This window comes from Chlamydotis macqueenii, chromosome 21 (assembly GCF_036417535.1).
Source record: "Chlamydotis macqueenii isolate bChlMac1 chromosome 21, bChlMac1.mat, whole genome shotgun sequence".
Taxonomy (NCBI): domain Eukaryota; kingdom Metazoa; phylum Chordata; class Aves; order Otidiformes; family Otididae; genus Chlamydotis; species Chlamydotis macqueenii.
The window spans coordinates 2292664-2305242 of record NC_141576.1 but is presented as its reverse complement, the minus strand read 5'-3'; positions in this window follow the sequence as shown (position 1 = coordinate 2305242).

The window sequence follows — 12579 nt, the reverse complement described above, 5'->3', positions numbered from 1 at the left end:
ATTTAAATAATAGTTTCAGACGCTTTAGGAGAGCAAGATGAGCACAGAGAGGTGAACTGAGGTTCAAAATCCTTCAGCTGCAGACACTGAAGAAAAGTAAATATTCAACACTAAGAAAGATTCCAGTGTTCAAAAAGCTTTTTTTTCCATTATACCTGGGAGATTCACACATCCAAAGGACACACTGCCCCTTTTCTTGAACCAAATTAATTTCGGCTACTACTGCAATCACAAAGCCTGAGGTAGCGCTTACTTCCAAGTTCTTGGCCTCTGTATTGTGGTCACCAGCAAAAATGCAGTCTGTTTCTCAGCGAGGTAAGCCAAGTCCGCATAATGTTGTAAATGCCAAGAACGGTGAAGGTACAGGGCCTGAGAAACAGAGAACAAATTACTTCACTGTGCAGACAGCTAACACAGAATTGCTTGCAGCGGGGCAGGAAATCGTATCGAAGATCTCTCCGTGATCTTGGCGCCTCCTACACAGATCCCCATCCTTCCTACTAATGCTCATGGAGCTGGAACACTGCAACAGCTCTTGCGCTTGTCCAGTGGAACACGGAACAAAAGGTTGGAGCGAAACGATTGCGGATGTAAGTTGCCGACACTGTCTATGTGGTAAACTCGACCATTTTTCTAACATCTCAGCTGTTCTCTTCTCTGTATGGCCAAGATAATGAATCTTGCTCACAATGCAAGGCAAACAGAGGCATTCTGAAGAAAGAATTAAGAGATCTGTAGTCAAGATAGACATTTTAAAAGGTTGGGCCAAGTGGCATATGCCTGTCCAGTAATGCCTTCCTCCTTCATCTTCTGAACTGTGTAATAGCGTGTGACTAATATCAGTCCTCCCACTTCTTCAGCCTAGTCATTTCAGCTGATATTTTAAAGTGTACCACACTATGTGCTGACATGCCTCCACCCTCTGCTAGCTTTCCTGTTCTAGAGAGAGACAGAGAGAGAATGACTCATGCATCTCTCCTACTATTCAAGCTTTTTAAGCAAACTCAAGGGAAAGTTTTAAAGGTGCTCTCTTGATTTGGGAATGCCTGGGTGGGGTTTTCTTTTTCTGTGTGTGCCTGTTTTGTCAAATTATATGTAATTTTCCAACCTTTGTGATGCTGAGACATTTTAATAATTCATGAACCTTTCTGACACTGTCAAATTGCAATTTGGAAATGTCAGAGGTACCCACTTGTATATGCATTTGTGGATGCCTATAGCAAAGGAAATGGAAATAAAGAAGGATGGTAGAATTAGGCTGCTAAATGCCATGTCTGGCTTGTACTCTACTTAACAGCCATAATTAAAAGCCGAGGTGGTGGAAAGAAGAAAGTGAAAGACCTGAAAGTGAATGCATTTCAGATCTGATGCTAACTGACTTCATAATGTTCTGAAGAAAAAGAAATAGTGTAGCTTGTTTTTTAACTTCCAGCATATTTATGTCAGATTTAAACGTGTTTTATCACCAACTCTGAGCATCTTCAAGAGACAGCCATATGATGATTACAAAACCAAAGGTAGAACAGCCATCAATCCTGCCTGCAAAATGAGCAAAGAAACAATAAAACCATCTGGAAATAGGGACTCGAAAGTGCATCTCTAAGTTTCATTAAACTTCAGCTATTTTGAAGAAACAGGCTGTATTTCAAGAGCAGATGAAAATTCTCATCAGGAAACTACTAATCAGCTACTTAGAATCAAGAAGCTAAAGAGAAAACACTGAGTTTGGAAGAATTGTGTTATTTTGTTTTTAATCTAGATCCTCAGAGAACAGGGAGAGGAGAAAGTCATTAGGGAGATCACCAAGAAAACAAGTCAGCTCTGTGAAGTGCTGTTTTGTCATAGACTTTTTAATTCCAGGTCAAATCTTGGCCTCAAACATGATCTAGAGAAAAGCATAATCCACTGATAAAGGCATCAGATGTCGTCCCCAAGAGGACTGCTACCTTAAGAAACCCAGATGTCTTCCTCTCCCAGAAACATGCTCCCAGGGATTGAGAGCTGTTTGTTTTTCTGGAACCCAAACATCTGGGACAGACCTAGGATGAGGAGACAGGGACATAGGGGACTGCTTACTTGAAGGGCTGAACATCCATGTACTTATTTAAGATGAGAAACTGAGAGGTGTGCCATGCTTTAGGGGATATATTTGACCTTCAAAAGTACATGGGCAACCTTCATTTTAGGGCAAGATACAAGTGGCTGGAGAACAGCTGAGCTATCACTTGCTCTAGACATAAAAACCCACTCCCTTGCCTTTAGAACCCAAAAGTAGATTCTAATAGCATATTTCCAGTCAACCTCACCTCTTTGACTCATTTCCTCCTCTTATGACGAAAAACTTCCATAAAGTGCCCTGAGGAGGAAGAACGGGTCAGAGCACTGTGCTGAGCTAGATTCCTCGGTATACGGCCTGTCTGTGGCCCTGGCACTTCAGCAGTGCTTCCTTCTCAACCCGGCACCACGCACAGGTGTGCCACAGGGGAAGTCCTGTGCTTCACAGCCCGCTTCTCTCAGCTCCCAACTGAATGTGAGCACGACTGAGATTCCCTCCTAGGAAAGGGCCTTTTAACCGCTCAGCTACTTCCTTTCGGTACAGCTCTCCATGCACAACCAGTTTCCGAACACAGCTGCCGTCTCTCCTCCACCTCCACACCCCTCAGCAGCAGCAAGGCGGACTCCTCAGCAGACAAGAAAGCGACGCTGCTTCTGCCAAGCGCAGCCCTGGAAAGGCCGCTCCTCCAGCACCTCCCCGGTGCGGGCCCACCCCAGCGGGGAAGGGGCCTCGCCGCAGCGGCGGACAACGGGCCCCGCGCCCAGCCGCGGCCTCGGGCGAGCGCCGACACGCGAGGACGCTGCTCCCCACCCGGCCTCTGCCCGCGGCGAAATGGCGGCCGCCGCCGGCGCTCGCGCCGCCTCAGGCCCATGGCGCTCAGGCCCCGCGCGCTGCCGCTGCGGGGCACGGGAAGGGGGGAGGAGGCCGCAGCTGCGGAGCGGAGCGGCGGAACCCGCGCCGCAGCCGGGGTCCTGCCAAGGGCAAGGCGAGGGAGGAGGAGCGGGGCCCTCTGCTGCCGCTACCCCTGCCCGGGGCCCCGCGCCGGGGCTGCTCCCTCACCGACAGCGCGCAGGGACGGCCCCTTTAAGAGCCCCGGCGGCGCCCCCTGGCGGGCGGCGCCCGCCCCGTCCGGCTGCTCCGCGCCCCGCCCGCCTTCCCCCGGAGCCGGGGCAGCGCCAGCACCCGGGGCGCGGGCGGCGCCGCCGGCTCGGCCGCAGACGGGCGGGAAGCGCCGCGGGGTTACGTCCCTGCGAGAGGCCCAGGGCCTGGGGGGCCGGGCCCCGAGCAGCCTCCGCCCCGCCCGCTCCCCGCGGGGCTGAGGTGGCGGGCCGCTGGTGGCCTCTGCAGCGGCCGAGCCCAGCCCACGGGTTTTGGTTTGGTTTTTCGTTGGTTCCCCCCTCCCCCCCTTCAAAATAAGCACAAAACAGCTCCTAAAGACTAAAGAAGGGACACCAAAACCCGAACTGCATCAATACTCAAGCCAGCCTCCCCATCCTCACAGGCCAAACTGTTTCTCTGAACGGGGAGGCAGCACTTTATCACTCAGATGGCAAGTTCGATGGTGAGGTCTAGGCTGGGCGATTTGTCTCCCGGCTTAGGGAGAAATGATGGAAGTCAGTCTGACAGCTGCGAGGCTCCCCAAGGATTCCAGCCCCAAAGTGCAGAGAGCAGTGACAGAAATGGCAATGTGCTGAATAGCAATGAGGCTCTGCCGGGGAAGAATGCTGAGGCAGTACAAATCGCACATGTTCAGCTGGAAGATTATAACTATCATTATAGTTATTAATTATTGTTATTATTACTTCTATTATTAAGACATAAAAGCCAAAAACTCCTCTTGGTCTCATAGAAACAGATGAGTTCCCAGTTCTGACCCATGCGCTGCCTTCCATTCCATGCAACCGCATCGATGTAAGCAGAGCTACAGAGGGTTAAGAAGATCCTGCACCATAAAAAGCTACAAAGCTTTCTGCTGGTTCGAAAAGGAATAGTACTCGCTCTGAGGTCAGGGAAGAAATTGACTCATTTGGACCAAACTTCCGTGTGCCTTGTACAGAGCACCGCGAGTGGAAACTCTGCTTTCTCTTCTCACGGTGCTGGTAGCTGCCCTGTAGATCTGCAAATGATTAGACAGGATGCAAGGCCAGGAAGATCAGAACCGAAGTGCAAGAGCGAAAGCATACGCAGCTCTCCTGGTGTGCGTTCAGACCAACGACACAAATCTATTGAGCTGCTAACTCCAGAACTTACAGCAGAATCTGGCCTGCAGTATCAGACTGCAGTTTATTCACTTAAAGTAACAGCATGCGAGTTCCTATCACTTGGTTTCTTGGATGGGTGGCAATAAAACTGCCACTTCTCTACCACTTGCAAATACACATGATCTCATGTGAAAGCCAGTTTAGATCCTTTGCTTATTCCAGCTTCCTAGGCTTTCTGGGGAAGTCTTGGGCAGTTGGAGAAAGAAAAAAACTAAGCAAAATGGCTTTTATGCTCATATTAATAACTATTCTTTTTTTGCCATTGGAGAGAAGAGGTCAAGTAAAACGATATACTAGAACCTGCTTACATAGCAAATTTATTTCTGAAAAAAAACAGATTTACAAGGGAAACTACGCTCAGTGGCAACACCATCAATTCCGTCAGAAGCAGCACAATTGTTTGGCTAAAACTATGGCAACTGTACAGATACTAACACGCAATCCTGCTTTATTAAATCAAACCTCTAGTGAATCTGTTATCACCATAGTAACACTGTAGTTATTACATGGAAACATGTTGAACTACAGTTTGATATTAGCATCTGGTTAGCATCTGCACAGTTTCTTATTCACATTTCTAAAATTATAATCCAGGCAGAGAAAAACTTAAGTAAAACTGCAGCTTTAAGGCCAAATCCTAGTCTCAGGTGCATTATATTTAACACACAGGTCCATGATACGTACCCAGAATCTGGATTTATAATTAGGGTCTTGGTGTGGTATTTCAAGGTTAGTTTATGTATCTCCTAGGATGCAAACGCGCACACACACCGTGATGTTTGTAAAAATATCCATGCGGAAAAATTGCAAAACCATATTATAATTGCAACCGACCTTCTCCCAAGTGCTCTCCAAAGCAACCCGGCTTTGCAGCGACCGCTTCGAACATTTCAAAGCTCCAAGCAGTTTCAAACAGAACTTGTTTTATTCTTATTTATTTTAAGCCACCTGCCACAACATTTTTCCTGTCTTCTGCCTCCCACATAAAGTGTGGCACTTTGTATTCAGGCCAGTGCCATTTTCTGAATCAAGTTAGGAATTTCGCAATCTGAGAAAAGTGATAGGTTTACAGCCCAAAGATCTACACATAGTTGGGATAAGAAGTGACTGAGTTATATCACTAGAAAGAGATATTATTGTGTTTAAAAAAAAATACAAAAAAGGAAAAATAATAGTTTTTTTCTGGGCTAATAATAGATGGCGATAGACTTTTTTCCTTTGCCACTAAAGCCCACATACTCTCAGTAATCAAGTTTCCAGATTTATAGATAGAAGATGGAAACTAGTAAATATTATTCTAGTTATTAAAACACTTTTTTTTTTGCAGGATGTAGCACACAGAAAACAGAAGATGGAACAAAGTGTTGCATACTATTTGAAATATATCTATTCTCACCTGGGCAAAGTTTGCTAGTCTTTGCCATGTCAAACACAGCGATGGAGGAACAATTAAGAAAGCCAGTAAATTGAAACATGTATTTTGTAAATGTGTTTTTAACTGAGTGAATAAAGTATCAGAAGTCAGTAGAAATAATGATACAAGTAAAGTGTGTGCTATCAAATGAATTGTACAAATAACAAGGAAGAGTGTTGTATGATTTTCCCCCAAGAGTTAGATTGCCTGTCTGCATTCTCCCTATGTCTTCCTTCCCATTCTCGTAACCAGATATTATACCACATGAGAAGGCAGCACAACACAAACACGAGTGACAGAGTAGAATACAAGTTCTAGTAACAATTTGCTGCCTCAAAACCCACCACATAAATCTAGGTACCTTTTTCACTTGCACGGTGTAACGACCTTATCCTCTCCTCCGATGATTCATGTTTGGCTTCAGTCATCAGTAACAACCCGTCTGCCATTCCTGCTCCATCTCAGCCACGTAATGTTGACTGGTTTAGGAACACAGCCTGTCTGAGGCAGAGTAAAAGAACAAATTAGCAATCGCAAGACAGGTTGTATCGTTTTCTTTTCTCCTCAATAAAGATCTCATAAGCAAGAAAACATAATTGCGTAACACCTGGATATTACATGTACATAAAAGATAGATCCAGTGCTTTTTCTCAGAAAAGATAAACGGTCTCTGAAAAGTGTTTATCACAAACTGGATAGGTGGCATTTAATCCGTTACATCAGAGATTTCACTGCACATTATGTTGCAAAAACAACATACATGATCCCTGTATCATGAAGTTATTTCTGTAGGAATCACAAACCCATTTATTTGATCATATGTAGGAAAGATGCATAAATTGAGCCAAACTGACTACATGGGCTCACTTGCTACTACTCCTGAAGGCATGTAATGCCGATGCAGAGTAAATTACAGATAAATAGTTGGATTTTAAAAAGCACTATCTTAATATTCTAATTTTCAAGCAAACCAGAATATTTTTATTGGTTGCACTTATCCTCCTTTTTTGTAATGAGGTACAGTACACGGCAAGTGGCGCAGGATGAAGTGTGTAGCTTTTAAAAGCATTTAAGTAACTGAACCTGTAGATAATACTTAGATTTTCAAGAGCGCATAGGCCTACCTGCCACCAAAATCAGTGGCCAGTAAGATATCCCAGGTGGTCTCAAAAATCCTGCCAGATACAGCAGCTTTTGTAAAAGATACTAAAACCTTCTAGTCCTATGCATTTGCCAAGAAGGACTATACTTAAACAAGCTTTTTTAATACTTTGATGACCAGAGCTGTCTGAGGTTTCATCAGTCACTTGTTGAATACTGGTAGAGTTCATGGTTTCAATTGCAATGGGAGACAAACTGCTGTCATTTTTCTTCTTTTTCTGTATGCTACCATGGAAGATTTTATGGAGCTTGTGAGCAACAATGAGACAGAAGAATACTGGAATCCATGAAATAGCCACGCAGCTTTCTGATCTTTCCAGAGGGTGCCCGCTTCCACAACACGGCACACACTGCACTCGCGTAGCCCAAACCAAGCGCTGTGGGAGCAGCGGCCACCCAGCTCAAAGGGCCTCCCAGGTGGAGAGAGGACAAGCCTAGAGAGCATCCTGAAGGGCGTTTAGTCCCGTCTGCTATGAAACCCAGGTTAAGCAGCTCCACCTGGTAATTACTGCCCCTGAAGCAGCTATTGTCCCCAGCTGTGTAAGGGAACATGGCCGAGGCTTTGTGCAAACCACAGAGGGGGAGGAATCTACATTGTGTAACTACAACAGCAGGTGAAGCAATGCTGGCACTATTTTGGGAGGAGATTAACATTACTAGTGTCTTACACACACTTACTTTCTGCAATCTACAGTAAAAAGCACTATTTTAGCTCAAACTGCTGCCACAAACTGAAATTCAGAGCAGCAGGCCCGAACAATAACTAGATGCAAGCATGGAGAGCAGCACCCATTGCAACCTGCAAATCTGAAACAGAGCACTTTTATTTAAAAAGTGCCAGTACATAGCTACAAAGATAGCATAACAAACACCACCAGTAAGGGCAGACAAACAGAAACAACAACAATCCAGAAAGGGATTAAAAGTTGCAGGGGTTTTTTTGTGCTTTTAGTCACCTACCAGGTTCATAGACACTTTTTCTCCTTAAATACAGGTTCTGTAATTCCCTCCTGCCTCCCTCATAAAGCAACAGGCTGAAACTAAAGCCAGGATCTTTCTCTTCCTCAGGTAAGGATGAGAAGCAGCTCTGACAAACACAACAGAGCGACACCAGTAAAAGGGCAACATAAGAAAACGGTGAGGCCCTTGCTTTACTTAGTTCTCAGACGACTCAAGCTCAACTTCCCTAAAACACCCAAACTCTCTGCAAGGAAAACACCTCCCTTCAGACTTACCACGAGGTGAACCAGGTGAGGTTAGTAACCTGCTGGGAGCAATCCTGCCTGGCTTACTCCATGGTAAAACCCAAGCGCTGTGCATCCCCTGGGCCCTTCCTCAGCGTAACTCACACGCGCCCGTTACTCTGAGGTTACTTCTCGCTTGTCTTTATTTTTTAACAGGAGGAGAAATCCAACAAGGACCCACACTGCGCAGTCACACCTCTAAAAGTAAAAAGATACCTCATACATACCCCTGTTTAAAAAAAAAAGCGACACAATACAGGGTCAATCTGCTCTGCCACTGCTCTGCTCACCTCGCAGGAGAAGCTGCCGCCTCCAAATGGCAACTTTATAAGCACCTGCGAGAGAACTTAATTGGAACTAATTACCTATTGGTTGTCTGGGACCTGAGGAGTCACAGCAATTACTTCGGTCCAGAAACAACCTGGGGGTGGGCGTTGCTTCTTCTCCGAAAAATGAACCAAGCTACCCCCAAAGGAGGGTTCTTAAAGGGACACGACCTCTCAAATGCAAGTGAAATCATTGCAATCCATGATTTCTTCTTACCACCAATAATCACATCTCTAACAGTTACATATGTATGCTCAACAAAAATAACTCTGTGTGCTAATTTTGATATGATTACAGAATAGTTTGTTAGCAAGATAGACAAGGCACTGCTATGCGGACACACAAGCAAGGTGAATAAGGAGAGAGCAAGCAAACCTGGATAATTTTGGGCATGGGTCTAATTAGGAGTTATTTATCTACAGGGAGAAAAAAAGGAAAGGCAGAGGTGAGTGGCTAAAGAAAGCAGGAAGCTTAGTAGAAAAGGCCGTGAGTTGGAAGAAATAGTTGTGAGCCCAAAGCAGAAAGAATTCAATGAAAACTGCAGAAAATTCTCTGGTGATTTCTGACTCTACAGTTCCCATTCTGTGAAATAATGATAAGTGAAATTAAGTCCTCTTTCGACACTGCAGGATGTTTCCTTTGTGGTGGAGATGAATCCCTTAAGAACAGTGGGGAGGAGCGTGAGCCGTGGTGAAATATTGCTGCTTTAGCCAAGAGAGAGCACCGCAGCTCTGTAACGGGTTTGTCTGTGTAGCACAGGTGCCTTTTAGCCAGGTCTCCCAGGAGATTTGCCTAAGACCAGACTGTTGCTGAACAGGAAAGAAATATGTTTAAGTAAAAGCAAAGGTAAATGTGGCTGGACTGCAGCCTAACGGGAGAAAGAAGGAATAATGCAATTTTTTAAAAGCACCTCTCCAGAGGCTGGCTCTCCTCAGTCAGGCTTCCCTGCAGCACACGTGCTTGGGAAGATGCAGGCCTGGTATTTATTTTCAATTCTGTTGAAATGCAAAAAAAAAAAAAAAAAAGATAGCCTTCCTGGAAGCGTAAATAACTACTTCAAGACAAAGCAAAAAAGTTTACAGAGTATACGGTTTTAGTAGTGGCCAAGGCCGAGGCTGTAAGCGAAGCATTAATACAATATCAAGAAGCATTGCTGCAATCTTTACACTTAGCAACTACATTCTTAAACCAATTTACCTCTGACTTCCATGTCTGCAGAATCAAGCAAAAGACCAAAGGAGGAGACAATGGTATTCAGTGATGGAAAAAAAAAGCCAGAGAGAGGAACAAAACTGTGAATACATTGTTAGGGCAGGAGTTGTTTTGCTGGAGGATGCCGGTGTCAGCGTTGATTACGGCTGGACGACAACTGGGAAGATTCCTTCAGATCCAAAATATTAGCCAGATTAAATTTTTTTCAGAAATCAGCAGTATCTCCTTGACAGCAAACTAGATAGCAACTATGGGCAGTCTGTGATGCTTTACTCCTAGCACACTTCCTGAAGAAATCAGAGGATCTAGCCTTTCCTCTTTCCTTCAAGACTGGGTGAAATAATTCTCCACCAGTTGACGCTTAACAAGGTCCAGGAGCCCACGGGGATTCACTGAGCTACTGGGAGTTGAAGACTTGGACTTCGTGGGTAGCTCCGAGAGTCTCGCTGGATAAGACCCTCTATGCTTGAAATCAAAAAGCTCAGCTGTGTTCCATCAGTAAAATTTTTTACCATGCCTTCTGTCTGTTGGGTAATGTCCATTAAACTCGACAAAAACTTTTGATAAAATCCACACTGAGAGCAAAGAACAATGAGGAGGAGGAGAAAAGCCCGATTTTAACAGCTTATATATGACTTTCCATAAAGTTTCCTTTCTGCATAATTTACACAAAGACCTTGAAGATGATAAACTGGGGGAAAGGGAATAAAGGATTATTTGCATAAAATGGAAACAGAAAAAATATAGAACCATACAGAGTACGTTACATTCTACTCCAAGGAAATGCACAGACATGTTCTTCTAATCATGGGGAGGAAGCCAAAGACGACTGGAAATACACAGAAAGCTTTAAACAATTGATCTTACTGGGAGGTTACACTGGTACCTTTTATCCTCCTGGTAGCCAGATGTTTCAGAAAATATACCAAAGTGAAACACTTGTATGTTTCTAGGAAATAAAGTGGAGAATCCCTCCCTTCTTTCCCTTCCTGCCTGCTGCCAAGCCATCTATCTAGCCACCAGCAGATCCATGGAGGTTCTCCGTAGCGCTGCCGCCAGCCTGCCTCAGGCTTTTGATCTTGGATCTCACACAGCCCTGCAAGGTGGAGGGAGCCAGCAGCGGGACAGGAGCGTCCTGAGGAAGAAACTGTGCTGCAGCAACTGCTGCAGTGACGTCTGGGTGGCACTCCTGACCGAGAACGGTTTGTGTCAAGGAATGCTGTGCTGCTGGGCAACACTGCGTTCACCAGAGAAGAGGGGAGGAGAGCATTTTGACAATCTGCACTTCTAACACCTTGAGTCCAGCGACGCTGGGGACGGCTGCTGTCGTGCCTTTGCACATTTAGACATACACAACTTGATTGCTCCAGCTGTGCCCTCAGAAACGGAACTGCCGCGGCCCTAATGCTAGGTGCAGACCCCAATCTGTACGGCATTACCCAACACTCCAAAATAGTATTTTAACTACAACTGCTGAGAGGCTAGCATTACCCTGCCCTGTTAACCAGGGCCTTCCCGAGACAGCTTTCAAGGAAGAAAACTCCTCTGACAGCCCCCACCCCCTTCCAACATAAAAACTGGAGCGTGCCTCTTTAAACCCAGCCTATTTAGGCCACAGATGCTAAATGAATTCAGCAGACAGACGGAGTAATGGAATGTCAGTGTTCCAGTCTGCTGCCTTGAAGCAATAGGGGTTTTTTATTATTAATTTCTCTTCTCATTTTCCAATGCTGCCTCTGGGCTCCATGCTTTAGATGCAGTATTCTTGTCAGTCTCACTAACCCAATTTGGAAATAATTAAATTTTAAAATATTAAAGGGATTAGAAATACTTCCCACCCCACTCTCCCCCCCCCATTCCCTTTTATGCTGTCCCTCTAAAACTGCTGAATTTTGCTTGAGGACTTAAAATGTGTTACTGCAGAATCTGATTTGTTACTGCAGTTTCCTTTGCAAAGGCTGGAGAATATCTGAAGGGAAAAAAGCCCAGAGTTAATTCCAGTAAAAGGTGCCCAGGAGCCTTAGGACATAAAAAGCTTTCTGCCATTCTGACATCTTGGAACTAGATCTCACTCCCATTTAAATTAATGTTAAGACTCTGAAATTCTTAGAACCGAAAGATTTTTGAGTCACATGAGAGCCCTCACGATGACACAAACAAGGATGTAGTTTACCACAGAACCACTGAGGCTGAGATAATCTCGTCCAGCCGCTCTGCAGGGTCAGCTACAGCGCTTTGCTCAGCACCACGTCCAGTCCGGCTTTGAGTTTATCCAGGAATGGACACTGCACAACCTGCCTGAGCAGCCTGTTCCAGTGTTTGACCGTCCTCACATTAAAAAGCTTTTTCTTGTGTCCGGACTGAGCAGAAGTCCATTTATTTCTTGTACCAGGGAGCCCAGACCTTGACGCAGTGCTCCAGATGTGGCCTCACCGGTGCTGAGTGGAGGGAAAGGATCACCTTCCTCAAACCGCTGGCAGCACTCCTCCTCATGCAGCCCAGGATGGTGCTGGCCTTCCTTCCTGTGAGGATGCATTGCTGCCTTACGGTCAGCTTGTTGACCACTGGGACCCCAGGACTCTTCTCTGCAAAGCTGCTTTCCAGCCAGTCAGCCCACAGCGTGTACTGGTGCCTGGGGTCACTCCTCCCTGGGTGCAAGACTTCGCATTTCCTTTTGCTGGGCCTCATGAGGTTCTTCTTTGCTGAGTCCTCCAGCCTGTCGAGGTCCCTCTGAATGGCAGCACAAGCAGCTGGTGTGCCAGTCACTCCCAGTTATCATCTGCACAGTTACTGAGGGTGCGGTCTGCCCCGTCATCCAGGCTGTTAATGAAGTTGCTATATGCTGTTGGTCCCAGTATCAGCCCCTGGGGTACACCACTTCCGATCTGGCTCCAGCTGGACTTT